The sequence below is a fragment of the Polyergus mexicanus genome, unplaced genomic scaffold (assembly GCF_030449975.1).
Source record: "Polyergus mexicanus isolate NDT 795.1 unplaced genomic scaffold, iyPolMexi1.0 SCAF_21, whole genome shotgun sequence".
NCBI classification, from domain to species: Eukaryota; Metazoa; Arthropoda; class Insecta; order Hymenoptera; family Formicidae; genus Polyergus; species Polyergus mexicanus.
The window spans coordinates 3,733,229-3,751,064 of NW_027223341.1; the positions used below are offsets into that span (position 1 = coordinate 3,733,229).

Sequence of the window (17,836 nt, forward strand, 5' to 3'; positions counted from 1 at the left end):
AACTTAATATTAACTTAATATTGCATTTGATCCAAATAGTACAACACAAAATTATAAAATGAAATTAAAAATAAAACAAAATTATAATTATAATTATTAAATAAAGATCATTATTATAGATACTATATATTAATTTATCATTATTATAAAAATATAGGGCGGATCACATTTGGCAAAGAAGTACTCGCAGTACTTCATCGAATTCTCTAGGAACTATGACATCACAGAGATTATTCGTTGAGATAAGTAGGCAATAGGTTTTTCATCATTATTGTAAGTTTCTCAAAAACTCTTATCCGTTCACTATCATTAACAGCTTGTACAGCAGCAGTATCTGCCAACTTTTGTATGGCATGTGCAATTTCAGTCATTGCAAGCGCATGCATTCTAGATGCCTCTGCTTGAACTTTGGCAGATTCAGCATGTGTCTGCAAACATTCGAATATATTTTATGAATTATCTACATAATTTGTTTTTAAAAAATCATATATTTTACGCCAATTGAAGAGTTACTTACAAACGCAGCATCGGCCTGCTTCTGAGCAATGGACTGGAAGTTCTCCCTTGAGAAATATAATTTTTCGGACGGTGTAACTCGATTAACTACAAATAATTGAGAAATCAAAAATATAAATATAAAAAAAACAAACAAAAACATAAACATAAATTTAAATATATAAAAAAATTTGAAAAACAAGTTTAAAAATTATAATCTAGAGTAAGATTTTAGCTTTACATTTTCTCGATGAAGTGGGCGCATTAATGTTTTATGAAGAACTACTTGATTTTTCTGCAGACTTTGATGTTGGAAATGGGTACGGGGTTTTTCTTGTCCTAAAAGATGGAATAGCAGTCTTTGGAGCCTTTCTCGATTCGCAATTAGCGAGAATCTGTGTGGCATCAGAATCTCTATTTTTATTTATATTTTCATTATGTTCTAGTGAAGAATTCTCATAGAAAATTAAATCATTGTCATTGTTATCTTCGAAATTAGCTGCAAACAAAAGAGTATGTATATTATGCATTATATATGCATAAGAATATGTATTACAACTTATCAATTTATAGAATCTATTTATAATTTAATTTATCTGGAATTTACTTATTATTATTATTATTTCTTACCATTTAAATACTGCGAATCTTGAGAAATTTCGTTTGGAGTATCTGTGCAAACACTTATTATTGTATTTGTGGAGTCTCTGACAAAACTGAAGTATTTCCTTGTTCAAGTTCTTCCAGCAAATTCTATATACACGGATAATAAGTACATTTGTAAAAATACTACTTCCATCGAAAGAATATGTTGCGACAAATATCGTGACTTTAAAAGTTTATAAACATTACCTCCTCATCAGGGATAGTTTCTGCGCAATATTTACTTCCTTCGACATACTCGGCTCCTATTATTCCAATCACACGTAGCTCAAGTTCAGTCAGTTCAGGTTGCATGATAGCTTTATTGCCCGTTAATCCCTTTGCCTTCCGCAAATCTTTTGCTTTTATTGAAGTGCGACTTTTAAAGTCCCTCCAAACCTTAAACATATAAATAAACCCACATGTTATACAGAAGATTTTGTGCATAAGCACTAATATTAATTAGAATAAGAATTAGAAATATTCCCAGTAAATGTTACATAATATAATGTTATATATATATATATATATATATATATATATATATATATATATATTATTAGGTATGTTATAGAAATATTTTATATTATTAGACGTTATATAAATATTTTATATTATTAAATATATTATAGGAATTATACTATTAGATATATTTTAGAACATATATAAATATATGTGCATGCATATATTCATACCACTTGCCACTGTTCAACCGTTTTTGTCGCTCCTTGAAAGGAATTCAATTCATTTACTAATTCTGTCCACTTTTTCTGAGCTTCTTCTCTTCCATGTAGAGCATTAAATTTTCCTTCCGCAAGACCCTTGTTTAAATAAAAATAATCTATCATTTTTGTTAACTGTAAATTTGATGCCCTTGCAGTTTTTGTTTTTTTGCTGTGAAATAAAAGTCTCTCATTAAAGAACCCCGCACTTATCATATAGAAAATCTGTCCCGGTCAAATCAATTGGTTTTTACATATGTTGTAGCTTATGACCTACTGAACAAAAGATGTAATGGGCACAAAGCTCAATAATGGACAGTTATCGAGTTATAACCAGTCAAACATGAAAAATTCGGAATGCCGAATAGTCAAATCTCGGAAAGTATTGATTTTTTTGAAAAATGTTTGGAACAAACATAGTAGGGTTTTACAAAATCTGTTAGTTGGTGACATTATTTGTGAATTTTGAATGATCTTGAAAAGCTCCGTGAACAAAAATCTTCCACAAAAATGCCTATTTTTTATCATATTCGTGTAGCTAAATTCGAGACGTTTTCAAAATATTTTTGATGAACCTTTTTTCTACTAAAACTTCTTGAGAACTAATATACACGATTTACCATCTCTGGTTATGAGCGTAGAGTTATGTGTAGAGCGCTCGATTCACGATTCCGTAATGCTACAAAACATCAAATATTTATAGCTTACAACATAAGAGATGCAGATAATATAGATGATGAGAGGGAGGCGATTTTTGGTTATTACTGCACCTGTAAGTCAGGCGCACGGACTGTGGGTACATGTGCACATGTAACCAGCGTATTGTGGTATTTAGGATATGCACGATACCAGCCCAATGTTCGTTATCCCTCTTCATCATTATTGAACACAATATTAGATGCCGCTCAGAGACCACGACAGCAGGATCCAAATAATGAGTAATATACAATAAGATCATTTATTTTATTACCCCTCACATACACACACACACACATACACACACAGCAGAGAGGGTTTGGAATCAAAAAATACTACGGGAGTGACGAACCGTGGGGTCCTTATCTCTGCTGTGACACATAAAGATTTTTGTTCACGGAGCTTTTCAAGATCATTCAAAATTCACAAATAATGTCACCAACTAACAGATTTTGTAAAACCATACTATATTTGTTTCAAACATTTTTCAAAAAAATCAAATCTCTTCCGAGATTTGATTATTCGGCAGCCCGAATTTTTCATGTTTGACTGGTTATAACTCGATAACTGTCCATTATTGAGCTTTGTGCCCATTACATCTTTTGTTCAGTAAGTCATAAGCTACAACATATGTAAAAACATATGTAAAAAATTGATTTGACCGGGACAGATTTTCCATATAATTAGTGCGGGGTTCTTTTATCATATGTAATTTGTATATTGTATATATTTTATATTTATCAAAATACATACTTATAGATATGTGACATTTTCCAATTGATGAAGTTGTTGTGTTTGCACTTTGTTAAAATTAAAAATCACAAACTAATCTGTAAGAGATTAAGCGAGAAAGCAAAGCTAAATATTCTTTCCGAAAGAAAAATCGTTCGATATTTTCTGGAAAGATGTGTAATAAACCGCTTTCGCGAGGCGGTCGTGGATAACTCGGTCGGGATCCGGGGCTCGTGAAAGGGTATCGAGAGACGAACGATAGATGCGTTAGGTAAAATATAATTTATTGCGTTTAAATATATGTGTGTATACAGAGTGAGTGTGTGTGTAATTATTGTGTGTGTCGGTGTGTATGCGCTTGTATGTGAGTGAGTGATAAGCGAGCTAGTGCGTGTGCGAACGTGTAATATCTGCGTGGGATTTACAATGTATATCGCAAGTATGTGGGTGTGATCGTGTGTATGCAGCCAAACGCCCTCGCGTATGTGTGAATGTCGGAATGGTCTAGCGGCGGTCGCGTCGGTCGCTGTGCGTCCGAATTATATGCACGGATTCACGGATGCACGGTGCGGAATGCGATTTCGGCGGATTCGCAAATATATCGATTACTTTGCGCGGATCTGGATTTCGGCAGGAGCCGCTAGCTACCGGGCGGTAATTTCGGTCGGGTCGGTGGGCGGTCCTTAAACGCGTCGGTATCGATCTGATTGCGTCGATCGATGTCGCGGCCGGTTAGATCCTCCCCTTTGAGCGGGACTTAGCGCGCCGTATTAATGGTGATTCCGATCGCGGTAATGGCGGTCGCGGAATTACTACAAGTTCGCGGATTTCGCGGTATTGTTCCGTCGGGGATGATTTTCCCGTAGAATGCAGGAGTGCAACGGCCGACGGGAACACCCGTCAACGGCAGGGAACTCCTTACCGCTGGATAATTGCCGTTGCACGCAGGTGGACGGATGCGGGTGAGGTGTCGAGAACTCCCGACGGAGGCTGAGTACGCCCAATCCCGTTTTCCTCTTTTCGCAATAGATCGGAAGGATCGCTCGTGGAGATGCCGCAAACTCTCGGCGGAGGCTGGGTACTCCCAATCCCGTTTTCTCTCTCTTTGAGCGGTTATAGGATCGTAGCGGATTTCCAGGCGTCTTACAGACTCTGGCGGTTGCGGAAGATCTGGTCTCGAGATAGAAAATTGGCTCTTATTTATACCGCTTTCTCCGGCGGGTGCGCGTGCGTAATATGCCTGATTGTTTTAAGGGGATCCAACAGTGACGAGCGAACTCCGACGGGTTAGCGCCCTCATCTAAGCGTAACTAAAATTATCGATAATACCGACCGAAATTATCGATAATATCAATAATTTTAGTTCCGCTGTTACCGATAATATTTCTGCATGTTTTATGCACATTTGAAAGAGAATTGTGTTCAATATGATGAAATCGGACAACATCGTGTATTTCTACTGCTCTATTGCCTCGCACGCATATTTAAGCGTATCTAAGCGTATAGATAACAGTATAACATAGACACGTGTCTGCCTTTATTGCATATTTGAACACAATTGCACACATTACTTATATGGACTTATATATATATATGTGCGTGTGTGTGTGCCTTCCATATATCTTTCCAAGAGGAATAATATTTGGCCATGTATGTGTGTGTGTGTTTATATATATATATATATATATACATACATACATACATACAATGGCACAATACATATATATGTATTATAATATATAATAACGGTTATATTGCTAATCTTATATAACTATTAAATCGCATCCGATTCAAAATATTGTAAAGCAACCAGCACACGTAAATTGCCTCTGGAATACTTTTTACAATAACCAGCACACGTAAATCGCCTCTGGAATATTTTTTACAATACCCAGCACACGTAAATCGCCTCTGGGATATTTTTTACAATAACCAGCACACGTAAATCGCCTCTGGGATATTTTTTACAATAACCAGCACACGTAAATCGCCTCTGGGATATTTTTTACAATACCCAGCACACGTAAATCGCCTCTGGGATATTTTTTACAATAACCAGCACACGTAAATCGCCTCTGGGATATTTTTTACAATACCCAGCACACGTAAATCGCCTCTGGGATATTTTTTACAATAACCAGCACACGTAAATCGCCTCTGGGATATTTTTTACAATACCCAGCACACGTAAATCGCCTTTGGGATATTTTTTACAATAACCAGCACACGTAAATCGCCTCTGGGATATTTTTTACAATACCCAGCACACGTAAATCGCCTCTGTGATATTTTTTACAATAACCAGCACACGTAAATCGCCTCTGGGATATTTTTTACAATACCCAGCACACGTAAATCGCCTCTGGGATATTTTTTACAATAACCAGCACACGTAAATCGCCTCTGGGATATTTTTTACAATACCCAGCACACGTAAATCGCCTCTGGGATATTTTTTACAATAACCAGCACACGTAAATCGCCTCTGGGATATTTTTTACAATACCCAGCACACGTAAATCGCCTTTGGGATATTTTTTACAATAACCAGTACACGTAAATCGCCTCTGGGATATTTTTTACAATACCCAGCACACGTAAATCGCCTCTGTGATATTTTTTACAATAACCAGCACACGTAAATCGCCTCTGGGATATTTTTTACAATACCCAGCACACGTAAGTCGCCTCTGGGATATTTTTTACAATAACCAGCACACGTAAATCGCCTCTGGGATATTTTTTACAATACCCAGCACACGTAAATCGCCTCTGGGATATTTTTTACAATAACCAGCACACGTAAATCGCCTCTGGGATATATTTTTAACCAGAACGCTCATGCAAACCGCATCTGGTATGAAATATTTACAACCAATTCACGAAAAGATCGCTTCTGGGATCAAATATTTCGGCAATATTTAGAGCGCACATGCAAACCGCATTTAGTATGAAATATTTACAACCAGTTCACGAAAAGATCGCTTCTGGGATCAAATATTTCGGCAATATTTAGATCGCACATGCAAACCGCATCTGGTATGAAATATTTACAACCAGTTCACGAAAAGATCGCTGCTGGGATCAAATATTTCGGCAATATTTAGAGCGCACATGCAAACCGCATCTGGTATGAAATATTTACAACCAGTTCACGAAAAGATCGCATATAGATAATATATAACACACATAGTATGCTCGGATCAGAAAGAGACGGACAGAGAAGAATGGGCAAAGAGAAAGAGGATATGAGTGTAAGTGAGCAAGTGTCTATACAAGTGCCAAAAGTAAGAAAAAAAAGGAGATAGTTGGATCTTTCTCCGTAGCAATACTTTATGCTCACTAATATTTAGCGACTGATGTGAATTATTAATCGATGTATCGTTGTACAGCCATTCTCTCGCTTACTCATTCCTATTCTTTCTCTCTCTCTCTCTCTCTCTCTCTCTCTCTCTCTCTCTCTCTCTCTCTCTCTTTCTTTTTTTTGCCCATGTCTGTCTATTTCTTTATAACAAAAATACTATATGAGTACTAAATACTATGTGCATCATATAAATATAATGTGTATGTTCATGTATTGTAGTAATTCTAAATTCTATTTAAAGATTAATTTTATGTTACAATTTTTTTATACAAAGGTCTTTATGTTGTTTTCTATTTAGGAATTGCTTTAAAGATATAATCAAAAAATAAAAAAAAAACTTGAAATATTACATTTTTATATAATATTACATTATCATACTTATATTTTTGTGTAAACTGCACGGAAAAAAAATTCAATTATATCTAGCGACATATTAGTATATAGTATACATTAAAACAATTCCTTCTAGAATTATGGTATATAAATATACTAACCTTTTGACCCTTATTCTTTTTAAAGAAAGTCTGCGGGCAAAGCGAGGCAAGCGTTTCTCATTACATTTTCGCCCTATTATATGAACACACTATGACTACACAAACACAACACTCGTTTTTTAAATTCGACGCGTTATAACGCGTTATAACGGTTGAGCACACTTTTGCGGTTATCTCTCGTTACGCGTATGTACACAACACGCGCGACTGAAACTGAGACTGAGTACTGCCGCGCACTGATATTATCGCATGTGCCTGGCTGTGTGCGTGTGAATAGTACAGTCGCCTTATTCCCCGATACATACTTAGATACATGCATGCTACAAATATCGCGTAATAATAAAAACAAATGCGCATCTTTATAAACGAATATTCTGTAACCGAATAAAAAGTTATTTTCATATTGATTAAAATTAATTCGATACATAAAAACATTATTTATTAATATTTTACGACGTGTCATTTTAATCACAATAATGTAATTAATGCATTTAAATTATTTTCGGATATATAAAATGCGAAATACAGACATTTGATTTTCTATAGTAACATGACATATATATACAGGGTGTCCGGCGTCAACCGCATCACCAGTCATGTGCAGGTAGAGCAGGTGAAACCGAGAAGAAAAGTCCTGTACCAATTTTTTATATAATACTTAATAAAAGAGTTATTATTAAGTAAAGTCTGGCCAATCAGCGCCGATCTTTAGCCGGGCGCATGTCGGTGAACCGCGCGCTTGATAGTGTACGCCGCTGCACACTTCACAGCGCGCGGCTCACTGACGTGCGCCCGGCTAAAGGTCGGCGCTGATTGGCCAGACTTTACTCAATAATAACTCTTTTATTAAGTGTTATAGAAAAAAAAAGGTAAAGGACTTTTCTTCTCGATTTCTTCTGCTCTACCTGCACACGACCGGTGATGCGATTGACGCCGGACACCCTGTATATATACAGGGTGACCCATTTTAACTTAGGCAGCCAAATAACTCGAAAAATAAGCACACTACGAAAAAATGTTTAGAATCAAAATTTTGTCATTTCGAGGGGGACGTACAATGACGTTAAAATGAGCCCCCCCACCCCTTCCCCTGGGCGGTGAGGGGGGGCAAGTTTGAAATCTTAAATGGGAACCCCTATTTTTTATTGCATATTCGGAATCTTTGGCTAAAAACACATACAATTTGTCTGAAACATTTTTCTCGATTCATGATAGATGGCGCTGTAATCGACGAAATTCAATTTCTTCGATTTCTCTTACTGAGAACCCATGCTTACGATTCTGCAATAAATTAACAATAAAAATACCACGTTTTCATTGTTAATACTCGAAATTAGTCTTAAAACAAACTTCTCATTATTTTTTATTACTCATTAATTACTTCTCATATTATGAAGTCTATTCCTTCGCCTTTCGCGATGAAGTGGATTATTACGAGATCTCCTTTCAATGTTTATAATTTGTTGATCAGTAGGATGGCGGCGATATGGGAATCGCTCCGCATAAGTACGGGCAGTAAGTCTGTAATTTCTACCACATTCGCCAAAGGTTATAAGAATATCGACTACTTCTGTAGGCGTATAATTTGTCATTTTACCAGAATTTTATCAGAGTACAAATGTTAAAAAAATACATAAACACTTGTGACTTTGGCACTAAATGGACAAAATTTTGGAGGGATACTTAGAGGAACTCCATCAGATGGAAAGTCCAAAATGTCTCGGTACTTTGCACCATTCAAGTTGCCTAAAGGGCAGGTTACGCTAAAAGCAGTTTCTTGAGAAGTAATTAATGAGTAATAAAAAATAATGAGAAGTTTGTTTTAAGACTAATTTCGAGTATTAACAATGAAAACGTGGTATTTTTATTGTTAATTTATTGCAGAATCGTAAGCATGGGTTCTCAGTAAGAGAAATCGAAGAAATTGAATTTCGTCGATTACAGCGCCATCTATCATGAATCGAGAAAAATGTTTCAGACAAATTGTATGTGTTTTTAGCCAAAGATTCCGAATATGCAATAAAAAATAGGGGTTCCCATTTAAGATTTCAAACTTGCCCCCCCTTACCGCCCAGGGGAAGGGGTGGGGGGGCTCATTTTAACGTCATTGTACGTCCCCCTCGAAATGACAAAATTTTGATTCTAAACATTTTTTCGTAGTGTGCTTATTTTTCGAGTTATTTGGCTGCCTAAGTTAAAATGGGTCACCCTGTATATAAATTTTATAATAATTTATATATATTAATCTAACGTGAAAGATTATAGATAAAGGGAGCCTCACGAGCGAGACTTCGGAACTCTTCGATATTTGTCGTCTCGCTTGCTCCTTCATTCTTTCTCGCTATTGCTTTTGTCGACTCTCCAGCATCGCGCGGGGATCTTTCCTTATATAAACATCTTATAAAATAAAAACTGAAACTTTCATATTGTAGTTTATTAGTATAAAAATAATTATAATGGATTAATGAGATTTTTGCGATTAAAATAACACCAAATATGACATAAATCGGATAATTTTAAATGAAATAAGTAATCATAATTTTAATAACATAATTGATTAAAAATAATCCGATTTATGTCATGTTTCGTGTCATTTTAATCGCAAGAATCTCATTAATCCATTATAATTATTTTTATACAGATGAAATGGAAAATACAAGTTTCATTTTTTATTTAGAAGATGTTTATATTTTGTAGATAAGGAAAGATCCCCGACGCTGAAGAGTCGACAAAAGCGAGAGCGAGAAAGAATGAAGGAGTAAGTGAGATGACAAACATGGAAGAGTTCCGAAGCCTCGCTCGCGTGACTCCTTTTATCTGTAATCTTTCACGTATATATGTCATCTTATTATAGAAAATAAAACTTTTGTATTTCGCATTTTATATATCTGAAAATAATTGTAATGGATTAATTACATTTTTGCGATTAAAATGACACCAAATACGATATAAATCCGATTATTTTAAATGAAATAAGTAATCATAATTTTAATAACATAATTGATTAAAAATTATCCAATTTATGTCATGTTTAGTATTATTTTAATCGTAAGAATCTCATTAATCTATTAGAATTATTTTGATATCGATAAAATACGAAAAACAGAAATTTTACGAACGATATGTAACCCGAGATATTATAGATAAAGAGAGCCTCGCGAACGAGACTTCGGAACTGTTTGATGTTTGTCATCTCGCTTGCTCCTCGTTCTTTATTGTATTCTTTCATCCCCATTATTATATTCTTTTATTTCTTTGACTTTTATTCTTTCTATATTCTCGTCTTCCTACATAATAATACATTAATTTATTCGTCTTTATTTTATACAACATAAATGAGATATTGTGTATGTCATAAATAGAAAAAGTATTTAATTATTTGTATTTTTGTATGTACATGTGTTGTATTTAACTATAGTTAAATAGAAAAAGAAAATAATTTGTGTATCTCATTTATGATGTATCAAATAAACATAAATAAATAAATTTATTTATTTTCATGTAGGGAGACGAGAATAGAAAGAATAAAAATTGAGCAAATAAAAGAATATAATAATGAGAATAAAAGAATACAATATACAATAATGAACGAGCAGAAGGAAAGAGAGAGAGAGAGAGAGAGAGAGAGAGAGAGAGAGAGAGAGAGAGAGAGAGAGAGAGAGAGAGAGAGAGAGAGAGAGAGAGAGAGAGAGAGAGAGAGAGAGAGAGAGAGAGAGAGAGAGAGAAGCGCGAGTGAACGCGTAAGTGAATATGCGAGGAGCATGAAGCTAAGCGATACGTAGTCCATAGCGAGCGAGCGATTAGAAAGAGACAGAGCGTATCAAGTGTATGATCGAGAGAAAAAAGATACTGCAATAATGTTAGTGCGTACATGTATATTACTCTACACGCATGAAAGAGACAAAGGTAGTACGATGATGTCTGTCCTTGTCGTGTAAGATTACAGCTCCGTCTATCGCGACATCACGCAACTAATCTACTGCTCTGTTTTACTCTTGAGCCTCCATCTCGCACACACACATATGCACCAAAATTTTATTTTGCAAAATCTTTTTTATAAAGCTTCTAAACTCACTTCTCTAAGTTCACTTATACTCTTTGATGAAATGCCAAGTGCGGAGTTTACTGATTAGGCACGTGTAGATTACACATTTGTTATATTAAGTAAATGTTGACGCAGAAGCCGATAACAAAACTGTAATTTTCTCATTTTTTTTAACTTTTCATATGAAATGTTAAACTCCGCACTTCGTTATTATGTGTACCTAAATTGTGGAAAAGGATTTGTTGATATCTATAATCAACAAAAAGATTTTGCAAAATAAAGAATATTCGCGTTCTGTCGATAATATTGGATCCCCTTAAGGCATATTGTTTCAAGTTGAACCGCCGCGCGCGGCTCGGGCGGTTTCGGGAACGGTCGGTACGGTTACCCGAGCGCGGCGACGATTCCCGGTAAACAACGCGTATTGACGGCGGTTATAAATTCGAACGTCTTATCAATCTTTAAAAATGGGCGCTCGGCGCCTCCGCATTATGCCCGACCGGTGTTTGTCGGGCGGCGGACTTCCGGCGGATCGACGGCCGGGTAACGGTGGAGGGATGCATCGTTACAGATGTAAGGATGATGGACTTATTATAAACATATAATACAACCACTATATACACTATATACATTATATTTATTTACAACTGTCTTGCTCGACAGCGAGAATTTTATTCTTCTCCGCGAGAGACACTCGATAGCGACTATTCTCTCTCGCTTCCCACCAATGATAACTCAACCCAGAGTTACCACAATGCTAAGACGTTCATAAATTCCCTCAAAAGTGACTAGATTTTAACTGCTTAAAATCTGACAACGTTGCACATCTATCGAATTATTTCCATGCATCTGTAACGAATTTTGCATCGATTATAATCGTTAAGGCCACGTTACAGAATCACCTACAATTACGATCGTCGATCGCGCAAGCGACAATTGTCGGTAGCTAACGATAGCGATTTTCGTCGTTAAGGAGTTACAGAATCCCGCTACTGAGAGCCATGTATACTATACATCCATAGTAATTTGCACAGCAGATCTGTCATCGAGCACTAAAAAAGAATTCATTAACAAAATACGAGATTCTTTTAAGCGAGAGTTTATTAAAATTTTCTCCGCTATTAGAATCTTGTGAAATGTTATGAAAATATCGATATCTCCATCAGTGTTGTGAAAGAAGTCATTTACAATACAAGTTGCTGTTTCCGTAGCCTTAGGGTAATCTGCTATTTAATAAACTGTACGTACGTATACTATAATATAATATAATAATATAATATACTTATGAGATTTGATAATATTTCTACTAAAGTTATTCTGTATATGAAATTCTAATATATTATGCTATTTATTAATATTTTTAAACGCCTATTTCAGATATAATATAATATAATAATATAATATACTCATGAGATTTGATAATATTTCTACTAAAGTTATTCTGTATATGAAATTCTAATATATTATGCTATTTATTAATATTTTTAAACGCCTATTTCAGATATAACAGAACTGAGAGCCACATATCCTACGCATCTATAGTAATTTACACAGCAGATCTGTCATGGAGCACTAGAAAAGAATTGATTAACAAAGCACGAGATTCTTTTAAGCGAGAGTTTACTATAATTTTCTCCGCTATTAGAATCCTGTGAAATGTTATGAAAATATCAACAATCATTTATTTATATTTTTGGGAAATTAATCTTTTATTCTCAAAGCATGTTTGTACAATGACATTTATTGTCCATTATAAGCAATCAAAACAAAACTCTACAAAAAGCTACATCATACTATATATATATATATATATATACATATATATAATATAGTAAAAGCGTAAATTTAGTAAGTGTATGTACTTACTAGCCAATGTATGCATTTACGATAGGATTTCAGCAAAAGTATCACCTAAATATAAAAATGTCTATTTCTGATAAATGTATTCATTTACTAGACAATGTATACATTTGCTACATATATATATATATATATATCAATAATCAATTATATATATATATATATATATATATATATATATATATATATATATATATAATCAGTAGCTTGAGTTTGATTTATATAAAGAAAATATGTTTATTTTTGCTCTACATGTTTTATAAAACAGAGATATTACGAAACGAAATCGAAATGTAAAAATTTTCATTTAAGAAACGTCGTATATTAGCAACAAAAACCGGAAGTTCTACAGAACATTTTCCCAAGCTAATCATCACGATTACCTTGAATTTTACGGGGACTTCTTCCCCCGTGGGATATTTCAAATGAAAAGAATTATCAAGAGGGATTCGCCGCTTAGGCATTCTAACAAAATTACTCCTGATAAGAGACACATCCGAACCCGTATCAATTTTAAAATTACACAATTGTTCATCAATAAACCCTTTAAAATTAAACAATTTCTTATTATTAGTGCCAGTATTATTGCTAACATTTTTACAATTACATAAATAACTCTGTAATTCTATTGGGGCTCCTTGTTCTCGCGTCGAACCTGCCCCGAACAGCTCGACAAAATTCAGTTTCCCCCTTTCTTTAAGAATGGACACTCCGCTCGAAAATGGCCTGAGCCTCCACATTGCCAACATTCTTTTACAAATGTTTTATTATTATTTGTGCCAGAACTTTTGTAAAAATTTTTATATTTTTCCTGTTTCTTTTCTTTAGCTTTATCGCCAGAATTTCCAGAACTTCTTTTTATTGTCAAATTTGTTAAAATTATTTCTATTCCCGAAATCAAAATTCCTTCCTTTAGCGAAATTATTTTTATTATTATTATTATTGCCAAAATTGAAATTATTATTCCGTCTTTCAAAATCACTTTCCTGTATAACTTTCACCGCCATGGCCCTTTGTATGGCCATTTTCAAGGAGGTGATTCCCTCCAACTGCAGAATCCTTCTCACAAATCTGTTAGACAACGCGGTAACAAACTGCGCGCAAGCAATTTTATCTCGAACTTCGTGCGTACATTCGGGATATGCTAACTGCGAAAGCCGTTCAATTTCAGAGCCCAAGGTAGCCTCATCTTCCCCCAACTTTTGCCTTCTGTTCGTAAATTGGGAATAATATGACTGTGACAAAAATCCTTCCCCAAACCGCAATTCTAATTTGGATTTCAATTCCGCGTAATCGAGATTCTCAATATTAACGACACTCTCCAATACCGCACGCGCCTTTCCTCTAAGACATGATACGAGAGCGACGCTTTTCGCAGCGTCACTCCACCTATTTGCTCGCGCGATTAACTCGAACTGTGAGAAGAACTCCCTTAGCGGAACAGTCTCATCAAAAATATCCGGCTTTAATTAAAAGCCTAATTCCGTATTAATATTAATTGAATTACGCGCGTCTCTCTCAAAATTAGGCGTAACATTAGGCATAAAATTTCTGTTAATAGAGCGACTTAGCTGGTTGTTATCATCCAGCAGACGAATCCTCTGCTCCATTCCACGTAACGCTTCATCGCGTTGGCGCAATTGTGCCTCAAATATAGCTCGCTGCTCATCGTGTTGGCGCAATCTCAAAATCGGCTCGCTGCTGCACTCGCACCTCGCGTAGCTCACGGATCTCACGCATCGCTGACAGAAGCGTAACCGTTTCCAATGATGGTCCCGATGTTGTAGCTGCCGTTGAAGTCAGACGACTCCTCTTTCTCATCGTAACTCCTACCGTCGGCGAATTTTCCTGTTCCATTTCCATTTTTATAGACGAAAAAACACACAATTCTCCAGAAAATCATCCACTCCGTTGTATCCCGGACGAGCCCCCAAAATGTTGCGTCCGCGGATCGAAATCGATATAACTCGAATCCGCGTGACACAACCGACACTCGCGTACCGCAAGTAAATAATTAACACTCCTTTGAAAGAACGAAAGGAACTTTAATATACAGAACACTGTTATACAAGGAACACGGAACAATAACGGTTATCGTAATCTCGAATACGTCCGCCCGGAATGGCATCCGTCGCGAGACTCTAAGATGGCCGATCTCTCTTCAGATGAACGCCGTTGTTTAACAACAATCCTTAGCAACGTTTTCCCGGAGACGGGTACAGCAGATTCAGGAATAACGGTCACAGACGACCCGCAGGGATGCAACAATATATATATATATATATATATATATATATATATATATATATATATATATATACACTTATAATGTATAAATAGCATATACATATACATGTATATAATATATATAAATAAATGTATATAAATGTATATAATAATATAATAAAATGTAATAAGTATAGTAAATAAAATATATAAATTGTATATAAAACATATAAATTAGTGGCATTACATACGTTGCTTTTTCAAAAAATATAGCAGACAAGAACATATATTGTATTTCGATATACTATACAATTTTACTAATGAAAGAAATAAAATGTAGATTATTGTATATATTATGTAGATGATTTTTTTTTAAATTGATAGTTTTATATGAAAATATTTATTATTATTATTATCTTTCGCATATCTATTATATAAAAGTTATATAAAACTAAAAAAAAATAATAATAATAATAGATTTTATTAAAAATTTTAGAAATAGGTAAAAGTTGTAATACCTATTATTTTTAAATTTGTATAGAAAACAATTTAACACGTATAAATAAAGGCCTTACAATTGCTAAATTTGCTCACAATACACAATTGCTAAACTCTATTACAGTTGCAAAATTTCTATATGTACACCATTTATTTCAAATATATATATATATGGACCGTTTATTTTGAAAGTGGTGTAAGTCCTTTTTTTTAAAAAATGAGATATGACGTAATTTATTCTTAATTTAGTGTAAACTTTTTTTGTTTATAACTAGTTAGTATTTAATATCTTAAAAAATGCCAATGCTTTGTTCAATTTAAAATTGGCCGGTAAAAGAAATTGCGTAACCATTGATTATGAAAGTGGTGTAAGTCCAATTTCCATCACGATGCCAGGCCTATTACATACGAAAAATATAAGGATATGCAGCAGCTATTACCTTATATATCTCCTGTGCATCATGAATATTTCAAAACACTGCCACATGAAGAGCATAAATAATTAATAATACCAATATCTTGTGTTAAGTTTAACAATATATAAATATAATTAACGTTCAAAATAAAAAATACAAATTCTATTTTATTTCTTGTTATTATTTATAAACAAAATTGGATTAATATGAAATATATTTTAAGTGATATTTATTATTTCAAAATTGAAATTAAATGATATTTACAATTGACTAATTATGAAAGTGGTGTAAGTCCATTTGCAGCCTGGAAATATATATTATTTTAGTTAAATTCGCCTAAAAGAAATTTATATAATCAAATTACATATTGATAAATTAGTACAAACATTCCCAGACTTCACATAATTAACCTATATTTTTTAATTGTCAGATCTGCTAACATTTAATTTTCTCGAAACAAAAGAAAATGGACTTGCACCACTTTCAAAATAAACGGTCCATATATATATAATAAATGGTGCATGCGTGTGCGTATGCGTGTGCGTGTGTGCGTGCGTGCATGTGTGTGTACGTATGTGTATATGTGTTCATATTATATTTATATGCATTACATTTACTTACCAATTGCAGTTTGTGAAAACTGATGATTTAAATCATCATTTTCCTTTTCCTTTACATATCGGTTTCTTTGCATACAGCTAGATCGACCAACTTCCTCCATTTTATTAATATGTCGGTGTATTAAATTGTCTCCATTTTTCTCTCTTGTAGCAATGTTAAACGCTTCTTCATCTCTTTCGTACAAAGCACCATAATCATTCGCATCTGCACATAAAATATATTATAAATACATTTAGCATTCAAAATAGGAGTTAGAAAGAAAATGGAATTTTGACAAGTTATATATGTAAACTATATGAGTAATGAGCAACGAGCTTTAACAAGGCCCTAGTTACTATAGCAACGGATGTTGTTGCTACTGCGGCTGCGGGTCTTCTTCTTCCGAGCTGTGGACTGTGTTAGACGCATGTATTGCGATTAGCAAAGAAAATTATTAAATCAGTGGTGAGCATATTGAACAATATACTATATTGGACAACAAGAGCTATCCAGAAAATAAGGCAAGTAAAATCTGTAACCTGTAATCTTTATGAAATAGTTTTTGCTTGAATATGTAGTACATATTTATATAATTATTCATGTGTTAAACATTACAAAATAATACATACATTCAATCAGCTATGCCGAAGCGTAAATATCTGTCTTCGCATATTTCAACGAGATATCGCCGTAAATTAATTAGAGAAGAGAGTGATGAATTATTGCCACTTATTTGTAATGAAAAACCTAGAGTAAATTCGTGCGTAATTGTAAGTAATTCCGCTTTAAATAATGACAATGATAAAATTGTACATGTCAATATCAGTAACGCTCTTTCCGAAATTGTACAAGAGACAAAAAATTTACCATTTTCCGATGAAACGAATATTTCCGAATCTGATGCTTCTTTGAACAATATATTTTCGCACGAAACTTTAATAAGAGAGAATAATAATTCAGAAAAAGAAAACAATGATTTTGAGGCATTCTTAGTACAATGGGCTATCACGTATCGTATTTCTCATGTAGCTTTATCACATTTATTA

The 17,836-nt window shown here is 34.2% G+C and overlaps 1 pseudogene; it reads right to left on the minus strand.

Moving 5' to 3' along the window:
• Positions 1–226: 226 nt before the first annotated feature.
• On the minus strand, positions 227–3,371 carry LOC138942108 (uncharacterized; annotated as a pseudogene).
• Between the last annotated feature and the right edge of the window lie 14,465 nt (positions 3,372–17,836).